A 14,358-nucleotide genomic window follows, 5' to 3' on the forward strand; every position below is an offset into this window, starting at 1 on the left:
ATTTTCATCTACAGACATAGAATATGTGAAATTTCCAGACCACAAAAACTCATTTATGGTGGAGATAGGGCTAAGCTCAAACAAGGCCCACCTAGCAATTCTTAAGGCTGCCAGTGCATTAGAACAACAAGGTCTAAAAGTGGCCAGTGAAACATTCAGGGCAATGTCAGCTGTCCTCAATAAGAACCATGAACCCTCAAGGGACTGTATCCAGAGACAAGGAAGTGGTCTCCTTGGACCAAGAAATGAAGGATCCATGAAAGAACGAGAAAGCACAGTCCAGATTAAAGTGTTAGCTGCTCTGCAGAGATATTATCCCAAGTCCTTACGAACATGGGGCTGGGTTCGCAACAACTTTAGTCACAAAGGCCTTTATGTGGCGAGTTGGAATAAGCAGGGTGTCATAGGGCTGCAAAGATTGCTGTCAAAATTGGGAGAATATGCCATATTGAATGGGTTGGTCATGAATCCCACAAAATCAAAGATCCTGGTCTTCAAGCACCCAAAGAATAAAATAAGGTTTAAAAACCGATGCTTGAACGTCCAGGTCATTCCACAGGTAGAAAATCTAATATATTTAGGCTACAAGATCTATGCAAGACCGCTAGCATTTAAAACGGAGCTTGACAGTTTAAGAAAAGCACAGATACTGGTACCTCACGTGAAAAAATCAATATCAAGTATTGCAAATTCTTCATCTTGCCTATGATAAAATATTACACTGGCAAAGTAGTTCCAGTATTGTTATATGGCCTAGAGGCTAAATCACAACTCTGGAGCTTAAACTGGGCTAAAATTGAAGGCAAAGTATGGAAGGAGTCCCTGAATCTACCATCGAGCACCCCTGGCTGGAACTTGCGATTCAAACTTGGCCTAAAATCGTTAGCGTGACTAGCTGCGTGAAAACTAATCTCACTGTATACAGAGATTTTAAGCCCTATGCCAAGTTCACTGTATGAGGATATCAAAATACATCTCAATGACTCAAAATCCAGAATTTTGGGGGGGGTTTGAAGAGAAAGTGAAAACTATTCTAGCCAAAATGGCATCAGATCTAGAGATTTTAATTAGCAATCCCCTAAAGGTAAAGCGAGAACTAGAACTGTTGGACTGGATTGAAACAATAGCGAAAATGCAGAACTCTATTCCATGCAACACATTCCTGGCAGCGGAAAAAAAATTAGGTAATCTCCCTCGTTATTTGGTAAAATATCCTGACCATAGGATCAAGAATAATTTCCTAAGGCTTAGATTGAACCTACTGCCCGCGGGCGAGATCTTAGAGGCACGTCAGCAAGGCGAGAAAGCAGTTAAGCTCTGTAATATCTGCGCTACTCTGTCGAACCAGTCCCTCCGTCATCTACTAATGGAGTGCAAAGGAACTTGGAGTCTGGGAGGGGACAAATTAAGAAGATTCATCTCAGGGGAGGAAAGAATTACATCGGATCACCTCTGGCACAGAATGATATCAGGGCATGAAACGCTTCTTACATCAGCAGTGGTAGAAATACTAGGGGCCCTGAATTTTCTTAATTAGATCAACTGCGAAGCGGTCATCGGTTTGACTGAGACCAGGACAAATAAGTAAGAAAAAAGTAACGTATTTAACGCTGAGATAATCTGGCAGTTTGTAGGAGTTAATGGTGGAAAAGGGATAAGACTAGAAGCAGATAGAAATGAACTAGGACTAATATTGATTTGGATAATTGTTTATGAATTTGTTTTAAGCACAATCGGAAGCTTTTCTTTCGTTTTTAAAGAACTGAATTGTGAAAATGTAAGGGTTTTGTAAAGTTCTAAATTTTTGCTTGATTAAACCAAATACAAATAAAATTAAAAAAAGAAAGTCGCTTATAAAGTGCTTAATGAGTCCATCAGAGCACTTCAAATCGCTACATAACTCCTCTATTTTCTCCTCAATTAGTTATTCCAGTAAAACCATTACGGTGCCCTGGCCACTTTTTTGGCACCCATATATAACCAGTTGAGTCAACAAAACAATGTAAACCTGCCTGCTGGTGACAGAGCGCCATAAAAAAATCAATGGAAATTAACAACATTTTGGAAGGTGGCAGTGGTCTGATTTTCGGTTGATTGTATCGAAATCATTGGGAGGGTGGGGTATTCAGCTTGTTTTCAGTGGGAAAATGTCAAAAGGAAGTGAGTGGCCGCTTCCAAGTAAAGGACGTGTTGAGAGGAAGGTGTACACATTCAGTGAAGCAGGAGTTGACATACACAGTGAAACAAGTACCTACAATTATTCTTAATTTGCCCCATTGCCCAAGTGATGATGACTTTAGCAGCATTTTCAAATGCAACAGTATAACCGCAAACAAAAATAATTAAGAGACATTACTTTTTGCTTCCTTTTTTTTCTGTGCAAAGGAGATTAAAATACATCTGGCATGGATTCCACTGATCATGAGTTGTGACGTTTTACATTTGCTGGATCCTCAGTCAGCGATTCAGCTTTTCCATTGTGCCAGTAGAAAGTTTGCATACATACCGTCCCACGCATTCCGACTGATAACATTGTGCTAAAATAGACGCACCGCGGTTTCGAAAAATAAATGTGCTCTGTGGGCAATTTCACTTCTCGTTTGGGCATCGCCTGTGGCAATCAGTTGCAAAAACTCCTCGGGCTCATTGCGATGAATCATTCCATCTCAAAACGCAGCGCGCGACAAAATAATAACAACTGCGTCAACAGCGGCAGAAACTCATGAATCTATTAATACTGCTCAGTGGTTTATTGGAATGGGACACTGGCTTTCCTTAAGGTGCTCTCATGTGCATGTTGATAAATGTTCTTTCCGCGGGGCTTTGTGGGATAAAGCACCCTCGCCCTTTTGGTATAAGGATATTGCAAGACAACACGGACTTCCTTAACCAAAACAGTTTTTTTTTATAGAAAGACTCGCAACTCCGAGTTGACTCGCAATATCCTTCCTGCGTGTTTACGTGTGGTGGCCGGTATCATATTCCTTCTAATACATGGCCAAACACTGTTATCCCCTTCGGTACATGGCCTCTTGCTCTATCTGAGGTAAGAGATCTTTCAGTTGTTGATACTTAAAATCAATGAAGAAACTGTTTGGATTAGCAAAAAATAATATGCAGCTTCTAGTTTATTGTAGATAAAGTTTAGATAGATGAATAAAATGCATCTAAAAAGTATACTTTTTAAAAAAAATACCCGATGGATCCTTGCATTCGAGCTAAACTCCAGCTGTGCACAAAATGAACAAACTACTAATCAATGAATGGCAGAAAAGTGTCAAGGGAAACTATTTTACAAAAAGGAAATTTGTGCTGACACAATCAGCTAGCACTGTGATGTCAAAACTAAACTGTAATAATAACTGATTATTGGTTTGTACTGATGTCATTTTCTTATGACAGGACAGTAATGATGTCATATCTAACCTGGAATAAGAAAACTATGCATAGGATTTTAGATGGGTATCACAGGCTGCCATCTATTTAAGCAATATTACCTGAGCAGCATGGGCATTACCGTGCCAGGTGATGCCCTGGGTCAGTTAAGGATAGGACTAGGCATTACCTGCCCTGGTAATGCCCCCCGCCCTGCAAGGGTAATATTGCTATTTCTACCCCGGTGCGTTGTACCATGTTACTAAAAGTGTTTTTTTTTTTTTAAAGTTGAGAAATAACTACAAAATAAGAAAAAACTACAAAATAAGATGGCCACCATGGATTGAGGAGAAGGGAACTACACGTAGTGCCTTCTCATGTTCGATGGCAGCTAGTCGCATATCGGGGACGTGCCGGAAACACTACTGTTCCTGGAGCAGGTAAGGTACAGCAGCGCAAAGTAAGCAGGGTGGTGATGGGAAAGGGGGCTCAATATGTGGAAAAGGGGAGGGTGAGGTGGGGGTGGGGTTGCAGGGACACAGGGGAACACTTACCTGATTATCCGGTGGGGAAGATGGCAGCCTCAGGTAAGTAGATGGCCAATGAGTATGTGTGAATGGTTTAACTTTGGGCAATGGAGCATATTGAGAATCATTTTAGGTACTTGTTTCAGACATATGAATTCAAAGGAATATTGTGGGCTGTAAATCTAGAATTGTGAGCACAGATGATTGCAAATCTGAGGAATTACATTTTGGGAAATTTCAGGCAAATAGTACAATTAATAATGAGTGCTGCCCTGGTGGTGGGGCATTTGAATGAGCTCAAGTGGGTATGGATCATATATTGGTGCTTTGTTTTGTTTTGGTTTTTTTTCATTTGGAAACTGGCAGACTACTAGGACAGTGGGAAGCAGGAACCAAACCCTAAGATTTACATTGTGTTGCTGAACATAATATTGCGATACCCGGAAGGTATTAAGTGTGCTAGAGCCAATCAGGTAATGTGCTCCAAGGAAGGGGTTGTTGTATATGATAGAGTGTTGTCAATAGGAGGCTCATTGAGTATGTTACTGTTTTTACAGGAGGAAATTGATATTTTTGGAAACCGTAACTGAATGATGACAAGTATGGTGAAGAATCACCATTAGGATTGAGCAAGGATTTGGATCCGGCATTACTATAGAGTACTGTAACTTTGTAGCTATGGATAGTTTCACAGATTGTAAGGTGGCATGTGGGAACACACTATGGGCAAGGTTAGTTTTGGGCAGTGGACACCCAATGTTCCTGTTGCTTAGGGGAGCACAGGGTATACAGATCCAAGTAGGTGTGTTCTGGTGGTGACAAATACTTGAATAAGGATGTAAATGTGCAACTAAGTTCAGGTGAGCAATGGTGTGACATTGGGACAGTAGGGTTGATTTAATAAGTCGATTGTCAACTTTGATGACTAGTAACCCATTACATGTTTTCTTTCTCACTTTTTTTACTCCGACCATTTGTGGACCGGCTGTTGGTCCGTATTGACTTAATTTCCTGTTATTTTTGGTGTTTCTTGTAACTATTGTTAAACAAATGTAAATGTATGTCATTTATGGAATCTCAATGTATTTAATGTGTGTATGGTATAACATTGTGTCACTATGTGAATATGGGATTGGTATGGTAGCCCTGAGGAGGACCTTGGTAGGAGGTTGAAACATGTGTTGGCAACAAACTAGTAAAGAATATATGCCAAAATTGGAATTTGCCAGAATTGACTGTAATTTATATGGAACAAAGACACTAACTTTAGGGTGTGGTGAAACTGGTCTGGAGCTTGCTTGTAGTTGTGTAAATCGAGTGATGTAGGGTTAGGGGTCACATATCTAGACCATGCTTGCCCCCCAAACTTGGAAACAGTATATGGCTGAAAACTGGTACGAGGTAGCTCAGTGGAGTAGTTACCCATTCCTTGAATAAGGTATTTATCTGGAATTGCTTTGAGCAACTTGGATGATCTCCTAACAGATCATTCGATCTCTTCCTTCTCAACTCACCAACAGCTTCTTCTTCTTCATTTGGAGGGTTGGAAAGATGGTGAAATAGATTGCACAGCTCAGGCTTGGCTGCTACTGTCAAGTGTACTTCTGGCACCACCAGGAAAGCTGAGTTCAAGGTTGTCAGTCTGCACGCTCCTCCCTCGCCAAGAGGGTGGAAGATGTAGCTGTTCCTTTTGCAAGATCTGGAATTAATATTGTCTTATTGCATTTAGTGTTAGTGCCTACTGCAACAGTTCTGTTCCCTCCGAAACAAAACTGGTATTCATCCCCTGCTTGCACTTTTACTGGAGTCTCACATGCTTCAATCCATGCTAGTTTAAGTATATATACAGACCATATCTCAAAGCAGTTTTTATTAATGTTCCTTATAACTTCTTCTCCAAACCCTGCCAGCCCCCCTGCCGCACAGCTCCTCACTGCCTTTTCCATCTGTTTGATACAAACAATACTCCTTCCAATTTGAACACAGGCCATGACTTGCACTGGGGGGGCACTGCTGTCCTTTGCACACTTCTCTTCATCCTTGTCCATTAGCACAACTTGTACTTGGTGCCCCTGGAATCGACTACGAACCTGACACAGCGCTAATTGCACCAACCACTGGACCTCCAAGGGGGATATTTCATGAGGTACTAGCAGTTTAGGCGCGCAAGACGTTTGGGGGATGAGAGAGCAGACATAAAAACTATGTACCTCTATTTCCCTTTTTAGTTCATATAAGTATACCACATGTTTTCAAATTCTGGGTGGTGCACATTGGACATTGTATCAAACACTACACCTTTGTATTGATCATAATCCTTTTCTTCATCCAAACCCCTTCTCATCCGCATTTTTTAATTCCATATCAAAGCATCCTGTATTTTCATTCACTTAAAGTTAACCACTTTGGTTAGGTATTCGTCACTTGTGTTGTGGATTCAAAAAATGTGTCAAAAAGTTGAAGGTATTTGCACCCCTTTGAGGTACTACATTCCCACCCACCCTTTATATGGCCTACTCATATAATCTCACTATATGTTATATTATGTTATGTTACTTTGCATTTATATAGCGCCTTATGCACCACTGGTATGGTCTCAAGGCGCTGGTAGGTTGAACGCCCTCGGGAACCGAAGTTCAAGTCAGTAGAGAGAATAGGGAGAGTCATAAGGTGCATGTGAGCACCGGATATGTGTGCAGCTGGTGTGGCATTCGTGTGATAGCTGCTTCTTAGCGGTAGGTGTGGTGGTTGAGAGATCAAGAGTATGTGTTCGTTCTGGCAAGTTTTATCCAGACCGATTCTGGCTGCGATAGCCCTGAGGAGAACGCCTAGGCTGGAGGGTGTGTAACCAACAGTGTTTAATTAGGGTGATGGGCAGTATGAGGCAGATGATGGTATGGGAACAGCTACACCGAATGGTGTCATAGTATCGCTGTGTTCTAGTTGAGTGGTGGTGTAAGGACGAGAGTAAGCGTGGAGATGTGATATGGTGGTTTACCTTAGGTGTTTGAGATCGGGCCCACTCCAATAGTTCCATGAACTCATTTGTTCCATGTACTCCGACTGTTCCAAGCTTTACGACCGTTTCAAGCACTCATAACTTTACTTTACCATGCTCTTTCAAACGTTCCATGCACTCCAAACCATGTACTCCGTTCGTACCATGTACGCCGACTGTTCCAAGCATTACAACCATTTCAAGCACTCAAAACTGTTCTTTTCCATGCTCTTTCAACCATTCCATGCACTCCAAACCATTCCATGAAAGTCGTGCAGTTCCATGCACTCCAATCCGTTCCATGCACTCCAATCCGTTCCATGCACACCAATGCGTTCCATGCACTCAAAACCGTTCCATGCACTCCAATCTATTGCATGTACTCTAAGCTATTTTATGCACTCCAACCTTTTTATGCACTCCAACCATTTTATGCAATGCTTCATTTGTTCTACCGAGGTTATCCATTCTCCATGCATCATTTATCCACACATGTCCACTTCACTGTTTCTACCCATTTCACACGTTCCAGCCACTTCACCGGTTCCACCCACTTCCCGGTTCCAAACACATCACCCGTTCATCCATCTACTTCATCCGTTCTACCATTTCACCTGTTCCATTTACTTCACCCATTCTACATCCGTTAATCCCTTCCATCAACATACTTCACCCGTTCCATCCACATATTTCACCCGTGCCTTCCGCATATTTCACCCGTGCCTTCTGCATATTTCACCAGTATCTTCCACATATTTTACCCGTTCTTCCACATGTTTCACCAGTACCTTCCACATATTTCACCCGTTCTATCCACATAATTCACCCGTTCTATCCACATACTTCACCCGTTCCATCTAAGTACTTCACCCGTTCCATCTAAGTACTTCACCCATACCATCCACATACTTCACGCGTTCCATCGACATAATTCACCTTTCCATTTACGTACTTTAGCTTTTCCATCCACAAATTTCACCCGTTCCATCCTGTTCACCTATCCCACCCTATTCATAATTTCTGCCTTGTTCGTCCATTCCCCCTGTTTGTCCGTTCCACCCTGTTGGTCCATTCCACCCTGTTCATCCGTACCACCTGGTTCATCCGTACCACTGTTTTTTGTGCTGATTAAAGAACACCTGCAAAACATGTTTTAATAAATACTTTTCAAATGTACACAACCTTGTGAATCCTTGCAATTTATCGGGGAAAACTAGTGCCTGAAGTAAGATGAGTATTTTCTTTTCTTATCAGTAGATGTGCAAATGTAAAATGTTCATGAACAGGCTTTGTTACAAAATCACTTACAATTCAGAGATGGAAGAGCGTAGGCACATGGCATTAGAGAAAGGAAGCAGAAAATCACAATTACATCACTGATTCACCCCAAAAGAAATCTATTTGTTTACCTCCGGAGTAATACAATTTTACATTCGATCCAAGATGGACCTTTCTCTGAGTAAAGCTCTCAGATGCGTCAGATGGGATGAATGAATAAACAGAAAAGTCCTTTGGTAACTAAGTATATTTGTAATCTCTGCTCTCAATTCTTTGGTGTAAGAGGGCAAGATCACCAGAGGTTAGAAAATGTCATCCTTTTATCTGCATTGGGGCCCCTGATAAGCATAGGGGTTAAAGTAAATCTGTTGCAATTCACCTCTTTTGCCCTGTAATACTGTCTCATACATTTCCATGGACACTAGTGTGTAAGGAGAACCAGTGTCGACGAGTATCTGCAGTTATCTGTGTCTCGGTATGACTGAAACCTGTTCGTACACTTGTGCATACTGCAACTTTTGGTTGTCTTTTCAAGGCAGGGCTCTTGCCGAAGGACACTCTTTATCAGAAGAAATGTATAAACAATATATAAATAAACCAAAATCAAAAACGCACATGAGCTGTTATGCTTACCTGGTCTCTGCAAGGGCGTTGGGGCACGGTTGGAGCCCTCCCTGGAGCTGACTCCTTGAGGTCGCCTCTTTTCCCTCAACGGCTGCCTTTTCATAGGCCTGGAAGGCTGGACCTGTTCCGGCGAGAGGATGAGAGCGCAATGAGGCTAGCGTGGTGGAGTCACGGTTCTCTTCTCTTCCGCCCTTTCGTTCCAGAATTTGGTGCGCAGAAGTTTACCCATGCAGACTCACCTAATAATATGTAAGGGCGAGCTCTCCATCCTGCTTTCCTTCAGCTGGGGCGCTGCGGATGGACCTAGTTATGTCACTGGTCCTGATTGCGGTGGCCCAGGCCTTCTGCGACCATTTCGTCTTGAAGGTAAGTGTTTATGTCTTTATTATTGTTTGTGTTCTTTTAATGATACTGTCCCAAGGAATATTGTTTGTAATGGTTTATTGTTCTTTCTCCCCTGTAGCAATGAAGATAATGATCCAGGAGCACGTGATGACAAGGAAGCGGCTCCGGGAGTTTCCACCACTAGTAGGTAAGAGGGTGGTTTCTGAAACTGCACCAAGTTCATAAATAGTGTCGCTTTAGCGAGTTAAGGTCTGTGCGATCGCCCACCTTACTCTCTTTGCAGGTGCGGCAGGTCGGCAATGGTTGGAGAACGGTATCCGACTCCTGATGGCGGTTAGAGATGAAGGCCCACGTGGAGGCAGCGCCCGAAGAAGGTCCTGGGTAGATAGAATTTGGAACAGGTAAGGTTGCTGGGCTGTACCTGTCGAGGACTCCGGGAAGGTGAGTATGACTGCGGTCGAGTCGGGAGCAGATGGAGATGCTTCCGGTGACAAAGCGATCACAAGTAAGGCTTGCGTGGCGACTGCAGAGTGAAAGCAGATGACTTCGCTTCCGACGATGGTGTGATCTCAGGTAAGGAGTGCGCTGTGACTGTAAAGAAGGAAGCAAGTGACAATGCTTCCGACGATGATGCGTTCCAGGTAAGATGGTCAAGGTGGCTGAAGATGCGCGTGTTGAACCAGGTAGGTGGAGATGGATTCTGGAGGCTGGAAGCGCACATGTTGGATCAGGAAAGAGTCAGAGGTAAGCGTTACGTTGCTGTCTGCAAACTAACGTGCAGTGTCAGTATTCGGGTGGGGCCGGCTTATATAGCCTGGACCCAGCCACTCACTGCAGGCTCCGCTTTGTGGCCCCACCTAGCTCCTCCTTCTGCACGTGCCTTCCCTGAGATATTTGGACCCGGCCCAGCCTTGCTGCACGTGCTCCTGGTATTCTGTGTGCTGAGCACACTTTGAAATGAGCTTGGTCCCATAGGGCTCCTGCCTAGTGACCATGACATGAGCAGAAGCAATACTGTACTGCAACTATGTTTGGAACACATAAATTTAACATTGTTCATTAATATGGTCCTTTGAGAATACATAGTAAAACATTTCGAAATTGAAAATCACAAACATTCGAAGCATTCTTCTAAAAAAGAGAAAAATGAGAAAAAATGAAAAAATAAAACACTCCCAAAACAATATTACAATGCTTGCTGTAAGCACCAAAAACAAAATCATTGGACAATAGCATTAATTAAAAACACTTTGTCATGCTCAAAGTTGAGTCAAAGTTTGCAATGCTTTTCTAACATCAGACAAAGGCACCCAATATCTAATTTCTTTCACTTTAACAGCAAGGGGAGTAGCATGCACCACTGTGTAAGGACCATTGTATCGAGGGTCACCCCACCTACGAACATTTTTCACATTTTTTCACATATACTTTGTCATCTGGAAACAATTGCAAGGGTCGTGAGCTTGCAGATTCCAGTGCAGCACTGTTGTCAACGTCTTCTGACCATCGTGGACCAATCTGTAGAGAAAGCTATTTAATACACTTTGTTAACTGTGAGCATCTGAAGCACTATGCACAGGAATTAGTGGCATGTGTATGAGTCACCCCACCACAATCTCATGAGGGGAGAGGTGATGATCCTTACAAGGCTGGGTCCTCAAACTGAACAAGGCCAAGGTGAGGCAATGCACCCAGTTTGTTTTCAGTGTAGAACAGAGTTGGGGCAACTTAGTTTTGAGCAAACCATTCATCCTTTCCACAATCCCAATGGCCTGATGGTGATAAATGGAACACAGTTTGTGCTTTATTCCCAAATGAGCTGCAAGCTCCTTCAACAGCTCATTAAAGAAGTGGGTGCCGTAGTCACTCCTAATTGTATCGCATACTCCTCACCATGGAAACACTTCTCTCACCAAGAACCTGGCAGCAGATTAGGCATCAGGATGTGCACATGGACAAATCCAACGGGAAAAAGGACAACCTACAACTATCAAGCAATGAAACTAATGACACCACTCCACCATGTCTTCAAAGTCTATATGTAAATCACGAAATGGGACAATTGTATGCAGAAGGGTGCCTTTCAATGTTTTTAATGTTTGCCCAGTACTATATATCTGGCAAACTGCACAGTTAGACGTGAACAAGGATAACAATGCCTGGATATTAGGCACATATCAATCCTCCTGAATGTCATCAGCAATATGCTGTTTAGACACATTGGCGGGGTAATGAAGTTAGTTGAATGCCACTAAAGGCAAAGCTTGAGGCATCACAGCCTTCCTTGTACTTGCCTGCCTCCACACCAAATCAGTCAGAGATTGTGCACACCCTCTTTTTTGCCACACCAACTTCTCACTTTGTGGTGCCTGTCCCTGTATTTCCATAATTTCTGTGATGGTTAGTGCCATATATGGAACATGCAACTGCAACTGCATGTTTACAAATGCTGGATGGCCAGGAATATCTTATACAGGCAAATAAGTGACATGTTTCACCCCAGTGTCTGCAGCTTTGTTTCCAAAGAAGTCCACACGACTTGTGTGGGTGGTGCACTTCGCTATTGCAGCAAGTGTAGGTTGTGAAATTGCATGAATCAATCAATCTAAAAAGGCCACATGCTGCACCGGGGACCCATCTGTTCTACAGAACCCTCATCTCATCCATCCCAACAACCCTGAATGAAAAGCTGTCGTAATATATGCCAAGTCTGAATATATTATTACTCTGCACACCTGTGCTTCCTCAAGCACTTCAATAAAAGCAAGCAATTCCACTGCCTATGTGGAATAATGTCCTGGCAGCCTCCACTGCAGAACAACATTGTATTCCCCATCAACTAGATGCACCAGTGCTGCCCCAGTATGCAGCGGACCTGTCTCCTGGTCAATAGATGAAGAACAATCAACAAAATATACTTCCCATCATCTAGAGCATGGTCACATGCCTTAGGGATGTCATCCTCAGTATCTTCATATGTGACACAGTCCTGCACCTCACCATCGTCAGTAATCGGTTCAGTCAAAAAAGTAGCTGGATTCACTGTTTTACAATGAACAATGTGGATAGACGGGCTTGAAAGAATCAATTCATATGCAAAGGCCCTTTGAGTGGTTAAGGTAGATTTAGAACTCGCAAATATCGCAAAGACAGCGTGATCAAAGTACAATGTCAATGAGCACCCATGATGACAATGGTCTCAGATTTCTCAATGGCGAAGACAGCAGTAGCTAACATTTGTTTGCATGGGAACTTACCTTGCATGACAGAGTCTAACATGCCACTGTAATAGGCCAAAGGCTTATGACCCATGTTACTGTGCTGTGTCAATACAGCAGTAATAATCTGAACATCAGAATGTGAGAAAAGATACAACTCTTTTGTATAATCAGGAGTACCCAATACCGGGGCAGTAGAAATCACATCTTTAAGCTCCTGAAATTTAGTAACCATTTAATCACTCCTATTAATAGTGTTTTTCGTATGGTGTGCTTCTTTGCGGGCCTATAGCAATGGTTTAGTGTATGACATGTAATAAAAAATCCATGCTCCGCAATAATTACACAATCCAAGAAATGTCTGCATGTCCTCAACTATCACTGGCTGGGGGGCGGGGGATAGTTTACAACTGTCCTAAATACAACACCTCTTGCTGGCATTATTGCAATGTTGTTCACTCCACCTTATACCCTTTGTCAGACAACAGTTGTAACAACCCTATTGAGTCCTCCCTGCATTGGTGCTCCATAATGTTACATACCAGCAGATCATCCACATATTGAATGATTGTACTGGGAACAACAATGTTGCCCAATGTTGCCCAAATCCCCATGTAACACTCTATTGAAGATGCTCGGGGACTCACAGTACACTTGAGGAAGCCTAGTAAAAAATCCACCACAGTAAACTGGATAGCATCAACAGGTATATTGTACAATATAGTGGCAGGATTCAGAACCACTGGAACTTCTGCCTGTACAATATCAATGAGGGGGCGTAAATCCTGAATCACCCTAGAACTAGTATCTTTCGATTTCTTCTCTGGACAAATAGCTGTGTTACAGGGTGAATTAGATGGTACTGTGATAACCTGATGCAAAAGGGCCTTTATGGTGTGGTAAAGTCCCTCCTGTGCTGCCTTGGACACAGAATATTGTTTCACTCAAGACAACACAGCACCAGGTTTCAAGGTAAAACTTATCTGTGCAACACTATGAAAAAGTCCCATATCATTTGGATCACTTATCCACAACTTATCAAGAACCTGAGGCAAATCTGTAGAAGCGAAAGAAGGAGCAGTCCCTACAAGTAACATGGGGTAAATTACATGTCTGTGCTGCATCATGATCTCACATGGGACACACACTTCCAATATTATTTCGGCCTAGTTTTATTTGTTCTCAAACAGATCCTCATCTGAGACAGTTTTCATTGGTCTTGTGGGGTCTATACACAAAAACGTATGCCACTCCCCTTTGGTTGAATCAACTGCTATCAAAACAATCATCTATTCTGCTACTAGAACTCCTTCTATATCAAGTTCAATGATGGTACCTGCAACTATCTCCTGAGGCTGGGCAGGCCTGAACAAGAACTTGGAGGGTACTCGCAATTATTTATTTGCCACCTGTGACACTGCACTGATTAACATTGTGATACCATATAGAAACAAATCAGGGGCCACTGGTTTTCTTCTTGCTACAGATTCAATGCCTAATGCATGTGAGGCCAACATTACCCTCATGGCATACATGCCAGGCGTTGAACAAACCACACCTCTTTCCGTGAACAAGAAGGTCATGTTGAGCTTACTCATGATATCACTTCCCAGCAGATTGATTTGGAGTTGCAGTGGAATAAAACAAGAGGGCCCACACATTTCTGCCCCCTATCTTAATGCGTAATATCTCTGTAAAAGGTACCGATTGAACTGCCCCAGAGAAGCCCTGCATTTCCATAACTTCGCCTGATAAAGGGAATCCTACCTCCATGCCCACCAAGGGCTCCTCTTCTGGATCTGCGGTGGCTGATAGGACTGGACACGCTAAGTCTCTCTTTGGGCTGGCCTAGTCTGATGCGTGTTTGTTCAAGGAAAAACAAATGGGTTCCCTCCAACTACAGTGGCCCCCTGATACTGCGTCATCCTGCAACCTGGGACTGTGTAATTTTTAGGAATGTGGGTACCCTGTTGTTGGCCCTGTTGTGCACCAT

This window comes from Ambystoma mexicanum, chromosome 1p (assembly GCF_040938575.1).
Source record: "Ambystoma mexicanum isolate Mex_15411 chromosome 1p, UKY_AmexF1_1, whole genome shotgun sequence".
Lineage (NCBI taxonomy): Eukaryota > Metazoa > Chordata > Amphibia > Caudata > Ambystomatidae > Ambystoma > Ambystoma mexicanum.